This window comes from Mastigoproctus giganteus, chromosome 11 (assembly GCF_048544385.1).
Source record: "Mastigoproctus giganteus isolate SK-2022 chromosome 11, ASM4854438v1, whole genome shotgun sequence".
Classification (NCBI taxonomy): domain Eukaryota; kingdom Metazoa; phylum Arthropoda; class Arachnida; order Uropygi; family Thelyphonidae; genus Mastigoproctus; species Mastigoproctus giganteus.
This window is the reverse complement of record NC_143585.1, coordinates 13,966,081-13,981,311: the sequence shown is the minus strand read 5'-3', so window position 1 is coordinate 13,981,311 and position 15,231 is coordinate 13,966,081. Positions and strand designations below refer to the sequence as shown.

Genomic DNA, 15,231 nt, shown 5'->3' with positions numbered 1-15,231 from the left:
ATATTACGCCGTTTGTCCTTAGTATTTTGCGATCCTTTCCTCTGTGTTGATGTTTTATCAGTTTGTCTTTATTTATTATTTGTGGTCATCTATTCGTTGTGGATGGCTATTTCTGTTCGTCGTCTATTGAAGACGTCAAGTGCAAATCGGCTGAGGGCTTTGTATTCATCTTCTGAATACAGTAGATGGTACTCTTGATTTTTCGGCAAGTATTGGATCTCAGTTATAAGTTTTCTTCTGTGTTCTTCGTAGCATTCACAGTCGTGCATAATATGCTGCCAGGTTTCAGGTTTTCCACAGGTGCATGTGGACTCTTCTATTATTCCGAGTGCGTTCAGTTTTGCTTTAAATGGGCCGTGGCCCGTCAGGAGGAAGGTTGTATTTAGACCAGGATAGAACCACGAGGGGGCTTTTGGGTACATTTTTGCGACTATCGGTATGAAGCTTCTTGTAACTTGACCCTTTGGCGACATCTCCCATCTGTGCTGCCAAATCTTCAACATGTGAGCCACTATTCGTTGTTTCTCTACCGTCCGGCTGTTGGTTGGGTCCAAGGTAAAGTCATAGATGGAGGCAGGTATATCCTTGGACAGTAAATACATGAGTCCACATCTAGTCACCTCGAGGTCCAGCGGAAGAGCTCCTGCCAGGACCTGCAGAGCGTGGGTGCTCACCGTTTTGCATGCCCTAGTTATAGTTAGAAGTAAGTGTAAGTGTAAGTGTTTTCAGTGTCAAACGGCACCAGGGGTTTCCCCCATCTCCGCGTTGCTTTTATTGTGGGTGTACCAGTTCACTGGGAAGGCCAGAGATTTAAAAGTGTATGGATTATGGAAGTGTGGTGTTTTGTACCGTTGTTCCTCTGGCCATTTAGCCGCTGGACCTCTTCTGAGGCCCAACGTTGCCCCACTTACGCCCCGTGGAGGCAGACCAGGTACCCGATAGTCTTTAGTTCACTCTGGCAGGTCCTGCCACCTAATTTCCTGAGATTTCAGTGGCTAGGACCTTAAAAAAAAAAAAAAAAAATTTTGTTACACATATATGTATAGATATATGTGTGATATCTCTCGATTGCGTGGGGTGATGTCGCTTGAATAAGGATAGACCGAAATATGGGCGTCAGTTAATTTGGATTCATTGAATTTATGTGTGTGGGGGAATTCGCTTGTGTAAAGATAGAGAAGGGGGAGAGAATGAAGACTGGGGGGTTAAAGGAGGAAGGATAAGACCAATAGAGTAGGAGGCCTCAATTTGGTGTCAGCAGGGCATGCCCATGCCCTGCCAGAAGGAAGAATGGGGGTGGCGTGGAGGGGAGGAAATAGTATGACCGTCTCCTCCCCCCTGCCGGGATGGGATAGAAAGGGCCGGACAAGGGAGCCGGCACAGGTCGCCAATATGGCGTGTGTGCAGCCTGGCTGCAGAGTGGTGGCTAGGCCAGCAGGTTCAGGACAGCATCACAACACTGGCCCCACCAGGAGGTACATACAGGGACAAGGTCTCTACCGACTTGTTCAGAGATCGGTTGAATGCCGGCGTTGGTCATGGGATCAAGTCTCATCCAGTTTGGTCGTGGTCATGGTCCTTCTATTTCCATTTTGGGTGGTCATTCTTGGTATGTGGTCACTTTCACTGTTTGTTCTGTTATCTGGGCGTCGATGCAGTGTTGTCACTCCTGCATATGGTGATTGTCACATTCTAGGATAGTTCGTTGGGTAAATTACATGCGCTGTCGGTCCAGTTGACAGGGTGTCCGTGGTTGATTGTGATGTTCGTGGGAGCAAAGTCCCGTCCGATATCGTGGTACTTTGAGCTTTCTGGTACAGTTGACAAAGTAATGGCACTCATGAGAGCAGAGTCCCGTCCGATGAGTTGTAGTTGTAGTCAGGTCCTGCATCAAGCCTGGGGAGGTTGGGTCATTGCCCTTAGCCGGGTAAACAGCTCATGTGCAAAGCACGAGAGGGCCTTGTAGTGCTCCTCCTCATGTAATATAAGGTGCTCCCGTTCCTTCGGATTAAAGCGTATCTTTGTGATGAAATGACATCTGATGTCCTCAAAGAGGGGACAATCGTGCATTAGGTGTGACCATGTTTGGTTTTCTCCGCAGTGGCATAATGGGGAATCCCTGATGCCGAAAGTTGACAGCTTGGCATTAAAAGAGCCATGCCCTGTTAGAAGAAAGGTGGTGTAGAGCCCCGGTGAGAACCAGTTTGGCTGTTCGGGATACGCTTGGGTAATGTCCGGGATGAACTTCCGGGTTATCTCACCTTTAGTTGAGTCCGCCCATCGGGACTGCCAGGTTTGTTGAAGATATTTGGTTAGTCGTTTCTTTTCTGCGTTGCTGTTGTTGGTTGGGTCTGTGGTGAAGCCAATGCAAGTTACACTGTTCCCTCTTGACAGTTGATATAGCATGCCACAGCGGACAATCTCCAGGTCCAAGGGTAAGAGCCCCACAAGGGCCTGCAGTGCATGTGAGCTGACCGTGCAGCATGCTCTGGAGACAGTGAGTAAGATGCTGCGCTGTATCGTTTCTAGCTTTCTTTTATTGACTGCGGTGGTTGCTTTTTTAAACCAGATCCCTGCTGCATAGCTGATGGCTGGAATGAAGAAAGCCTTGTAAAAGAGGATCAGGGTTCTTTTCCTTAAGCCCCAATCCTTTCGCGAGACTCTTGCTATGAGGGCTGAGTAGTTTTTGATCTTTTTTTGTAGATATACGAGGTGTGGGGTGAATGAAAGATTTTTGTCAAGGATGATTCCTAGGTATTTTAATTCCGTGGTCAGTTTTATGGTTTTTCCTTCTATTTTTATCTGAGGTGGCCTCCTGATATCAAGGGAGCCTTTTAAAAGTATTGAGGATGTCTTATAAGGTGATATTCTTAAGTGATGATTCTTTGACCATTCTTGGAGGGTATCTATGGCCCTGTTTGCAATAGCCTCAAGTTGTGCACGATTGTCCGCCTCCAGCATCAGGACCAGGTCATCTGCGAAGGCTTGAGCATCTGCTCCGTTTAGATCCTGGTTGAGGAAGCCGTCCAACACCAAGTTCCAGAAGAGAGGCCCCAGGACTGATCCCTGTGGGCATCCCCGGAACACCGGCCGGGTGAGTTGGCTATAGGGTGTAGATACTGAGATCCTTCTGTCCGAAAGATAGGTTTTGATGCATTGGTATACGTTGCTGGGAATGTTTGCCTCCCGGAGTCTGCCGAGGACACTTGGCCACCAAAGTGAGTCAAATGCCCCGGCAAAGTCAATGGAGATAATAAGGAAGTATTTACTATTGCTGTGTGTAGCTGCATTTATTATACGTTCCAGGGCATCCACGGTGGAACATCCTCGTCGAAAGCCAAATTGCTTGGGAGAGGGGAGGCCTGCTTCTTGGTAGTGAGCTTGTATCCTGCTGTGTAGTAGATGTTCATACAATTTACTTAGTACTGGCAGTAGGGCTATGGGTCTGTATGACTCCGGGAGTTCCTGTGGTTTCTTCGGGTTCTTCAGTATTAGTCTAATTCGTGCTGCTCTCCAATCATGGGGAAAATATCCTGCAGATAGGCAGTGGTTATACAGGGTGTTTCAGTTAAACGTTTCAGAACTTCTAAGAGGGGTAGGGTACATCCTGACAACTCGAAATCATATAGCAATGTAGGGTCGGAAATGCTTTCGTGAAGCGGTGTTGTACACAGAAGCACCATAAAGAAAAGAGACCGTAAGTGAGAAATCGTTTTAATAATACATGAAAAGAAGCAAAAGGTACATGGATTACCGTAGGTACATGGATTATCAAGTAGATAGGTCTAACCGGACCTATCTACTTGATCTTTCTGCAGCAAGTATTGCCACAACTTTTGAGAGATGAACAGATTTCTGCATCGACGCAACAGACAATGTGGTTCCAACACGATGGAGCCCCTGCCCATTATAGCGGAGATGTTCGTAACTACCTGGATGTCACATTTGGTCAACAGTGGATCGGACGTGGTGGTCCCGTGCGTTGGCCTGCTCGGTCACCCGACCTATCATGTCTTGATTTTTATTTCTGGGGTCATATGAAATCGCTAGTTTATGACACCCCTGTTGACAATGCTGAGGAGCTGGTTGCAAGAATCGCAGTAGCTGCCGAAGAAATTCGAAATTCGCCTGGAGTATTCCAGAATGTTCGGATGTCCATGCGTCGGAGATGTGAGGCGTGCATTGTAGCCCGTGGAAGAAACTTCGACCACTTACTTTAATCCATGTACCTTTTGCTTCTTTTCATGTATTATTAAAACGATTTCTCACTTACGGTCTCTTTTCTTTATGGTGCTTCTGTGTACATTCTTTATGGTGCTTCTGTGTACAACACCGCTTCAGGAAAGCATTTCCGACCCCACATTGCTATATGATTTCGAGTTGTCAGGATGTACCCTACCCCTCTTAGAAGTTCTGAAACGTTTAACTGAAACACCCTGTATAAGTTTAATATAGTTGTTGGGATATATTCCACGGTCTTTTTTACAATTTCTGGATCCAGGTAGTCTTCGCCGGGTGTTCGCTTATTTCTTATTTTTGCTGTTGCCAGATGGAGGTCTTCAAGTGTGAACGGGTCCTCCCGATGTGCTGGGCAGTAGTTAGTATTTTCCTCACAGAGCAGAAGTTGCTCAGGAGTGTGGTCTGAGGGCAGTTTCTGGAAGATGGTATTCAGAATATTGTCTATAGATTGGTGCCAGGATGTGGTATAGTGGCCATCGGGTATCTTTGTTGAAGATATTACTTCTCCTTTTGGTAATTTATTAGTTGCCACTTTGTATACAACCCCCCAGGGGTCCTTATTCCCTGTTGTTGAGACTAGTGTCTCCCATGAACATTTTTTCCGGGTTCTTATTAGGGCTGTGTATTTGTTTCTGACCTCACGGTATTGTTGTCTGAGGACTTCTACCTCTGCCGCCGGCCAGGATCTTCTCGCTCGCTGGAAGCTTTTACGGCGTGTATTTACTTCATTCCTCAGTCTCTGAAGCTCAGGGCACCACCATGGGACTGAACCTGCAGATGGTTTCTTTCTTTTTATAGCTATGTTTGAAGCCTCTGTGATTAGACTTACTATAGCACGCTGGTGCTGGTCTGGGTTGAGGTTTGTGCTATCGAATGCTTCAACAGAGTATGTCAGTGCCTCCCGAAATTGTTCCCAGTTTGCCTTGGCTATAGCAAATCTGTTGAGGATTGTTCTGGGTGTGGGTGGTCTATTGAGGGCACGGTGCATCTGGAAAGTTATTACTCTATGGTCAGAGGTTGTCCAGTCCTCTCTGACCTTCCATGAGGATATGTATCCTGCTGTGGAGCGAGTGGCTAGGCTTATGTCTATTGTTGCCTCCCAAAGAGTACTTGAGAAGGTCGGTAGATTATTTGGCTGATTCAATACTGTGAAGCTGCTGTTGGTCAGGAATTCTTCCAGGCGCTGTCCATTGGCAGTTCCTCGTCGATCAGGAGTTGTACTGTGCCAGGCTGGTGACCTGCAGTTTGCATCTGCACAGACGATTATTTTAGTATTAGGGAGCTCGTGGAGGACATTTTGCAGGTATTGGGTTGCAGGGAGAATATCTTCGCCGGGTCGGCAGGATAGCGATATGGCATAAAATTCTCCCAATGGAGAGATGATCTGGGCACAGGCAGCCCATTCGTTGCAAAAGTGGGTTATTTTAGTAACCGTGAGGTCAGGGTTGCAGACGACCAGGGCAGCCCAGGGGGTATTGCCGTTATGTTGTACAATTTTGTACGTGAGTGGGTATCCTCTCACCTCTTTCTTGTGTGTGTAGGGTTCCTGGAGGAAGAGGATGTCAAGGTTGTCCTCGTCTACCTTTTTCTTTAGTTGCGCAGTGACTGCAATTGCCCGTTGTGCATTATGCTGTGCAAATTTCACTGTGTTAGAATCTTTATATTTACAAAGAGTTCCCATAATCTGTTCTTTGTTGTTGAGTGCTTTTGGCTTTTAAGTACACGGGACAGTTACTGTCTCTGACAGAGTGGTCTGCTGGTAACTTTAGGGATTTGCAGTTTGCGCACACTGGTGGAGCGGTTTTGTTTGGGCAGGAATTGTAATTGTGGCCTACTTCTGCGCAGTGCCCACAGGTTGGAGAAATTTGCGGTTGAGTACACGTGTGTGTGGTGTGGCCAAATCGGCAGCATCTATAACACTTTGGAACAGCCACGTGCTCTCTGAAGCGATGACTGCCCCAATCGATGTAGATTCTTGCCTGCTGCCTTAGTACTTTCCACGCTTTGGGAGTTAATTCTACCACCCAGTTAGTTGAGTTATTATTTCTGGGTTTTGTCTGATATCTGGGTGTTATCAGATTCGATGGGTCCGTATCCGGGAATGCTTGCTGCAGGTTTTTGCGATATATCTCACCTTGCAATTGTGTTGGGGATAGGTCATTTCCTGTATTAAAGATAACAATGCTTGGTCCTTTTTTCTTGGGAGTTTCTGCTTGTAGGCCCAGGGAGGGCACTTTCGGATTTGCTATAATTTTGTTCGCCTCCTCCTGTGTTTCTGTCTCGATGATGACGCCGACGTTGCGGGTCTTCCTTATCGATTTTATTCTGGTGTGTTTGAATTCATCGCTAAGGTTAGTAATTACAGTCTTCTTTACTTCTTCACTTGTGTGAAGAGTCTCGGTGTTTGTTGGCTTCAGTATGACCAGGTTGGGTCTTGGTAGTAGTGGTACTTTCTTTTTGCTGGGAACAGCAAGGGTTGGTGGTCGCTCCGTTGTCATTGTGGTCCTCAGCGCTTTGGCATATGTGGGCGCGCGCTGTTGCATTTGGTTTGCCCCACATTCCATGTATGCCTGGAGCTTAGCATTGGCTCTCTCACCACTCTCGAGGTAAGTTTCCGTCAAGAGAGTGTCCAGATTGTTCCACAGGTTCACGATTTGTGCCCTTAGCCCTGTGGTTACCCTGTTAGATTGCTCCTTAAATAATGTTTCCAAGGCAGCCTTGAGGAACAGAGACTTCTCATGAACTGTACCCCCTGGCAAGGAGGGATCCAGGGGAGCCTCCTGTGGCTTCTCCTCGCTGGTGTCCTTTTGGTTTTCTGTTATGTCTTTTGATTCAGTTTGGGAGCGCATCTCCCGCTCCAGATTAGGTGTTGGCTTTCTATACTTGCGTTTTCCTGTTAGCGGGGCCCCCGAATGGGGTTGTGACGTCTCCTGTTGTTGGTCTATGACGACGGAGTCGTCATTTTGGCTCTGATGCGCGGCATCTGTGGGTTTTTTCAATTTCCCATCCATCTTTGCGAATTTCGGATTATCGAACTTTTACGGATAATCGGAGTTCATGAGGTCCCGCGTGAAAGAGCTCGTGGAGGTGAGCAAGAGGCCACCTTCCTCCCGTCTCTGTTTGAATTTAGAGCTGAATAGTCCTTCAGCGAAGATTTTGGGCTATCCCCCTCTGTCACTTGGGGTGGGGGGAAACAGCCAGATGTGGAAATGCCCCTAGAAGAACGGGGTTAATTTCCTGTTGGGTAGTTTATATCGGCGAGGACGTTGGTAGTGTTATTTTGTTGAAGAGATCGTCGGAACAGAAGTAGCTTCTCTCCATGGTCAGTTTATGGTAGAGGAAGGGGTGAAACAAAAATCATCGTTTCCAGTTGGAATTTCACTAAGTTGATAGGAGTTAGTTGAACTGTAGTGGTAGTGAGCTTCTTCCGTTATGACTAGAAGAGAAAGTATGCAGCAGTGGGTGGGAGTGGGGGAGAAACAATCACTAACCCTGTTGCCAGTTGACCTTGCCAGGAGCTTAAGTGACGTGTTGCCTTAAGCAGAATATCACTGGGTTCGGCTGCATTGAATGAACATTAAGCCCGCTGTTGGTTTCGACTCTTAATTAACTGGAATATGAATGCTAAAAATTAAAATGTGTTGGAGCTCTCTTTCAGCCCGATAAAAACACTGTCGGGGCACCCTCCCCAGTCAAGTGCACACTACCAACGTGGCCTCCGCTTTATAATCGGTGCCTCTCTATGGCCCTGCTGCCAGCCACATGGTGACCATTGTAGTCTGGCAAACAAAGGACACAGATAAAAACGCTGGTAATTTGCTAAATTCCCAAAAGTTTGCAAAATTGTCTCACCTAGGGAATCCTCAGATGAATGTCTTTCGACGAGAACACTTTTCTTGGCGAACTAAACACTTAAAACTCATATTTTAACACAAAAATCAGGAGCTCGTAAAAACGTGTCTACTCATAACGGCAGCGGCCGCCAGTTCTCCTATAGTTAGAAGTATGTTTCTTTGGATAGTGTCCAGCAGTCTTCTGTTGACCGCGGTTCCGGCCTTCCTGAACCAGATTGGTGATCCGTAGGTGATCGCTGAGATGAATATTGTTTTATAATACAGGGACAGGGTCTTCCTGTTGAGTCCCCAGGCCCTGCGAGATACTCTTGCTACAAGTGCTGCATAGTTCCTTAGTTTCTCTCTCAAGTAGGTGAGGTGAGGTGTAAAGGACAGGTTTCCATCCAGGATAATACCTAGATACTTTATTTGCTTTGCTAGTTTAATGGTGGATCCCGCTATCTTTATTTGCGGTGGTCGTCTGATGTTTAGAGAGCCTTTTAGTAGTACTGAGTTTGTCTTGGTTGGTGAGATCATTAACATATGTGTTTTTGCCCAATTCTGTAAGGTTTGTAGTGCTTGGTTTGCCTGTGTTTCAAGTCCCGTTCTGGAGTCCGCTTCCACCATTAAAATGAGATCATCAGCAAAGGCTTGACTGGCCACATTTCCCAGGTCCAGAGCCAAGAAGTCATCAAAAACCATGTTCCACATTAGTGGCCCCAGGACAGATCCCTGTGGGCAGCCCCTTCGGACGCTTTTAACAACTCTTCGGAAAGTTGTGACGACCTCAATTTTCCTATCCGACAGATATGCCCGGACACCGTTATACAAGTTTTCTGGGATTGCTGCTTTCCGGAGTCTGCCAAGGACACTGGGCCACCAGATGGTGTCGAAGGCCCCAGCAAAATCCACTGCTATTACCAGAAAATATTTCTTGTTACTTTGGGTTGCCTTGGTTATGAGGTTTTGGACTGCTTCAATGGTCGAGAAGCCCGGTTTGAATCCAGATTGCCTGGGTGATTCTAGGTTGGCGGTTTTGTAATGGTTCATGATCCTTTTGTGGAGCAGTCTTTCATAGAGTTTGCTTAGGGTAGAGAGTAGGGCTATGGGGCGATATGAGGCTGGTTGGTCCGGAGGTTTTTTTGGGTTTTTTAAGATAAGTTTTAGGTGTGCAGTCTTCCAACTTGTCGGGAAGTTCCCAGTTTCCAGGCATCGGTTGAGGAGATTAAGTATCAGGTTTGGTATATATTCCACAGCTTTTTTGAACAATGGCATGGGGATTTTGTTCAGCCCATTGATGAGCGTTGTGAAATTGACCGCACCATCTCTAATAAATCGGCCCTCGTGAATAGTAGAATCGCCGTCCTTCCCACACCGGCTGGAAAAGACCGAAGTTCGACTGCAGTCAATGATGTAATGAATTTTTATGGCTTTTTTTCACAACTTAACTGAGTTAGTCCTTCTCAGGATAGGGTAGCAGCGTTTATCTCCCGGAAAGTCGAGTTTTTTATCCAGCAATCAAAAAATCCTAACAGAACACACGCAATTTCCAGGCAGTAAACACTACACAGAGCAATATGGCCTTAGTCGCTGATGCTCCCAAAACCCTACAACAACAACCCTAGTAAATCCAGCTTCATCAGTAAACAATACAGCGGATAGGAAATGCTAATCACGGGAACACATCTGCAGAAACCAAGTACAAAAAGCTTCTAGTGGCGGGAAGTCAGCTTGAGTAAGTCCTTGTACTCTCCGAAACTGTTGGTTCCATAAAATTCTTTACACAGTCATAGGTCCCACGTTCTTTGCTGTTGCTATCCTTCGTGTGGTGTTACCATCATTTTCTTCAACATGATAAATAAATAAATTTTCTGCTTATACTCCGGGACGACCAAACGGTCAGAGGAGTTTACAAGTTATACAGAATACAAGAAACAGCACCGTATTCAGCAGTCACGGGCTTGAACCCCGGTCACTCAAGGCACGTGTACTTATGCACCCGCGCGCCTGACCACTAAACTACGGCGGCCTTTGATTGCGAATCCGTTCTTCCAAATCAATATTGCTTGTGTCGATGTGTCTATCACCATCTGAGAGTAGTTTCTAAATGAACCAGTTTCCCCAGGTGTTCATCTATTCTCTGAAAGGTCTTATTTCGCACATGACAGTTAGGGAAGATTTCTGATACAGATGTCTTGCCTCAGCTGCATTACATCTAGCAAGTCCATACATGAGATACCTGTCTGCCATCTCTCGATTTGAGACGGCCTCCATTATCACGGCAAATGCACAGTAACAAAATGGTAATAACACGTTCGAAATATCCCTTGTCAGGAGAACTAACTGAAATCACTCAAAGAACATTACGGGATCTCGTTTACAAAACCACAGCAAGACCCTCTATAAGATATCGAGCATTGTTTTTAAATAGTTCAATGGAGTTGAATTCTAACTCAATTTGTGGAAAGAATTGCTGGAACACAAAAATGGCTGGGACTCGGAAACAAGGCGAAATCAGACCTATTTACATGAACTTTTTAAATTTTTTTTTTAGGTCCTAAATCCATTCCCACACGTTATGATACACCATGATATTTTTGATATTATGGTGTTCTTATTTTAAAAATTATAATATTAGGGCACCCTGTAAATGATTACATCTACCCATATATTTATTTTGTCTGTAAATTGCTTGTGTTCTATGGTCGATTTGCCTGTTTGCTGGACGAAAACACCCCAGTTTCTGGGGGATAAAACTTGCTATCTACGCCTGAGACCGACTAACTCAGCCACGGAGTGAAAAAAAGCCCATTAAAGTTCCTCCCGTCATTGACGGAATTCGAACCCGGCCTTTTTCACCCGGTGTTGGGGAGGACGGTGACAATACCACTGTGCTACACGCGCAGATCATGATGTTCTTATTTTATTGGTATTGTATTGTATTGTATATTCCTGTCGCTAGGTGGCTCCCAGACATACGTCTATCTCCACCTGTGTATTCTGTTGGCAAAAGAAACTCAGTATTCTGACCCCAACAGTGTAAATGTGCAGGTGTTGTGTAGTGCATTGTGAGGTCGAGGGGCAGCCACCACGTGGGTAAATGCAACCCGGCGCTCATCCCTGGTGCGTAAAGCCAGGTCTGGGTCTAATAAATCTGTCAGTGCAATCCAGCACTATAATCCCGCCCCCACCAGCAGTAGTGCAAGGCTGGTGGGTGCCAGCAATCCCGTTCCCAGGCTACCCAGACCTGGGAGCCAGCCAAAAAAAAAATAATAATAAATAAATATTAAAAAAATAAAAATAAATACATACATACATTAATAATAAATAAAATATATATATACATATAATCCCACACGGGGGAATTAATCCCGCATCAGCAAAAAAAAAAAAAAAAACTGAGTATAGCTATCAAACCAACTTTAAACATCAATTATTGGCAATGAGTCATAAAAATAGACTTAATTAACGCTAACAGTCAATGAAGGCAATCGCCTTCTTTTCATGAACACCAATCTGGCGAACTCCTGTAAACCCATGAAATTAACAACTGATGCCATCTATTCATCTAGCATCAGTGGTACCCCAATAAACATAATCACAACCTCTTTGCAAATTTGGAATTACCTCCTTCAATTTTTGTCTATATTCTTCATACAAGGAACAATCATACAACACATGATCCTAAGACTCAATCAAAGTACACCTGCAATATGGCTGATCTGCCAAACCAAATTTAAACAGTTTGAAGTTAAGGGATCCATGACCCGTTACTAAATAGGAGGTCTCCATTGTTAAATAAAACCACTTGTTCAGTTTATTATCAATACTGAATAAAACATCGGGGAAAAATAGTCCAGTGACTTCACCTGTGGTACTTGAATTCCAACGTTCTTGCCATAAGTCATGTAATCTGTTAAATATATTGCTCTCATAAGATAAACCCATAAACGATATTTGTCTACCTTTCCTTATAAAATAACAAAAACACCGAAATACAACATAGAGATCCAAGGGCAAGGCCCCAGCTATAACCTGCATAGCATTGGTGATACGGTTTTACAAACTCTTAATATTGTCACTAACACAATTCTTTGAAGAGAAATTACTTTTTTACAAAACTTAACATTTTCTATGCGTTTATACCAGATAGATGCAGTGTAAGTAACAATAAGTAAAAAGATAACTTTATAATATACAGTACACTGAGAACTCGCTTTCCAAGCCCCAATCCGAACTAGTAACACGAATTATAGAGGCAGTACACTTTTTTACCTTGGAACTTAAATAATCCAAGTGTACAAAAAACTGTAATTTGCCATCTAAAAGTACATCTAAACACTTTACCCTAGAAACAAAAGGTATCTGTTTATTGTTAATTAGCAATCGCGGCGATCTGTCATCATTCAACTTCCCCTTCATTAGCATCTTGACTGTTTTACTTTCAGAGATTTTGAGCTTATGAAAAGCAGCCCATGTTTCAAGGTTATTCACTATAACTTGAAATCTGTCTTCTAGACCCTGCCTCGATTTTCCAACTGTGCATAGCACTAAATAGTGTGCGTAAGCCACTTTGTGGCAGTGAGGCGTATCTGGTCAACTGCTGATTAAGAACCAGATTCCAGAACACAGGTCCTAGAACTGATCCTTGTGGGCAAACCCTGTTAAAAACTGAGTAATTTGCTTTTACCATAATTTTCCTTTCATCAAGATAACTTCGATACATCAAATTAGGACATCGAAGCTGTCTTAATGAGCATAGAATACTCTCGTACTAAACCGTGTCGAAAGCTCCCTCAAAATCGATGAAGAGAGCTAAAACATATTTCTCAGTAGCTTGTTGACAATAAGTAATCAAATCATGCATGGCATCCTCAGCATACAGATTCTTCTCAAAATCATATTGATGTTCAAAAAGTAGTTTATGTTCATTAAATAAAGTATTGGACCTTAACAACAGTAGTCTCTCAAACAATTTTTCAAGATTTGCCAAGAGTGAAATCGGCTTATAATACATACATACAAAAAACATACAAAACACAATTTTAGGAAACATCTCAACACACTTCAAAATACAATTATTTTCTACTAAATCTATTCCCGGCGTTTTATTAATATTAATCTTTGCGCAGACAGCTAAAAGCTCACTTTCTATAAATAAATCCATATCATCTGGACCTAAATAAGACCTGTTAACCTCCTGTAATCTACTTGGTTCATAGTTATCCGCAGAAGCTACATCATCCAAAATCAAGCTATCAGTTATTGATAGTAGTATACCAATCATTGGTTTCGATATCATTAATTACCACAGTACTTAACACATTGTTAATATTTAATTAATTACTTGTCAGCTTAAACAGCAAACCCCAAGGTTCAGTGTTACCAACAGTAACAACTAATTCCTTCCATGATTTTAATATTGTCTATTTGTAATAAATTGTCAATAAATAATCTCTTATATTCGAATTTCACAAAGGTGTTTCAAATACCAAAAATACGGTCACTCTCAAAATGATGTCACGAGGATCCATTGAGCATAATCGAAGAAAATGTCTAACATAAATAATCAAATGCCCAAACTGCAGAATCAAATCATGCAGCATAATCTAAATCTTCTGAACGCTGGAAGATTAAGAAAAAAATACTGAAACTGAAAAGCGTAAACAGAATAGTAGCAAAAAACAGTCAGATTCAATCTTCTGTCCCAAGAAGATTTAATGATAAACTCTATTCAACGCAGCCGCATGACCCTCCAAAACAATACCGATGTTTGTATTTACTGTTTAAGATGCCTATTCAACCCAGTTGGTATTTGTTCCCAAGAAACCTGCCTTATTCCCCAAGCCAAGTCCGCTATAAAAACTGTCTTACAGAGGAGACAGAAATGATGCACAAGCTGATGCAACAGCAACTCTAATTTGGCATTTAAAGTAATTTTTACACATACCTCATTGGAAGTAAATGCGGTATGTCATTGCAGCATGTCATAATCAGCTGTCATTGAAGTAACTTTAGTTTCGATTTGCCTTCTGCCGAATACCTCTTTGTCCATATAGGACTTTGGTTAATTTCTGAGACAACTACTACTCGAAATTTTCCCATTAGGGGACATTAATAGACACCAACCTTTGTGGGGTTCTTCAGAAATAAACAGAAGAGGGTGAATAATCGAAACGATTACATATCCATCATCTCACCTTGCTCAATTCAGGCACCAGCAAATACATATATACCTTCCTAGTAGGTCATCTTCTTCAATTGATATCTTTATTTGTTCTCCAGCGTAGTATCCAGATTTCGAATAATCATTTCACCGGAATCTATAAATAGTGATCGTTTCCTAATAATATGAAAGCTACTAACAGCAAAACACTCACTATGACAAACCCTGCAGGAAGTGGCAGTTTACAAAAGTTAAGCGGTCAACGTTCAGTTCACTTGCAAAATTAGATCAACGTATTACCCACTCTCGATCGATCAATGCACTAATGGGTTACATTAGTGCATTGATCACTTGCTTTGTGTAACGAAAGCAAGTGCAGCAAGCGGTTACATTCCATAAACATCATCAATACGCAGAAGACAGACTAATAACTGGTGGAATCAGGAATGTACGGAAGATAAGAAGAAGAAAAACAAAGTATATATATATACTGTATCCTTATTGCAATCAATGAATAGTTTTACATGGATGCCTGATGCAATACCCATAACAGCAACAATGCTAGGGATATGGAATCAGTTCCGCAAATATCCTACCACCTACTAGCTCATAAACTATAAAGATCTTAGAGCAAAAGCCCAGCAAGTCATCACAAAATCATGAAAGAACCATATTTGCTTGTGTGAATGAGGCAGACGTAATTGTAATCGTGAGGAAATCGTAGCTTTTTTAAACCCTGAGAAAGATCGTTCAGATCTACAGAATTTTCGCCAAATATCGCTCTCCAGCTGTCTTGAGGGGAAGGGGGGGGGGGCTCTTTATCGGATGATTCATAACCGCTTAATTTGGCTTTTATAAACCCAAAATTTGCTAAATCAATTTTCTCAATCAGTTTGGCTTTCGCAATTTTTAGTGTTAAAGTGGGAATATCCCGTGATTGAAGAGATTTCCTGGAAAATGAGATCCGCTTTGTCCCTAGAATCTACCGTTTGA

General features: G+C 43.3%; 1 protein-coding gene across 1 annotated transcript in view; it reads left to right on the top strand.

Moving 5' to 3' along the window:
- Nucleotides 1-15,231, top strand: part of LOC150077730 (lysozyme-like) — a 57,395-nt gene that overhangs the window by 11,504 nt on the left and 30,660 nt on the right. The window lies entirely within an intron of this gene.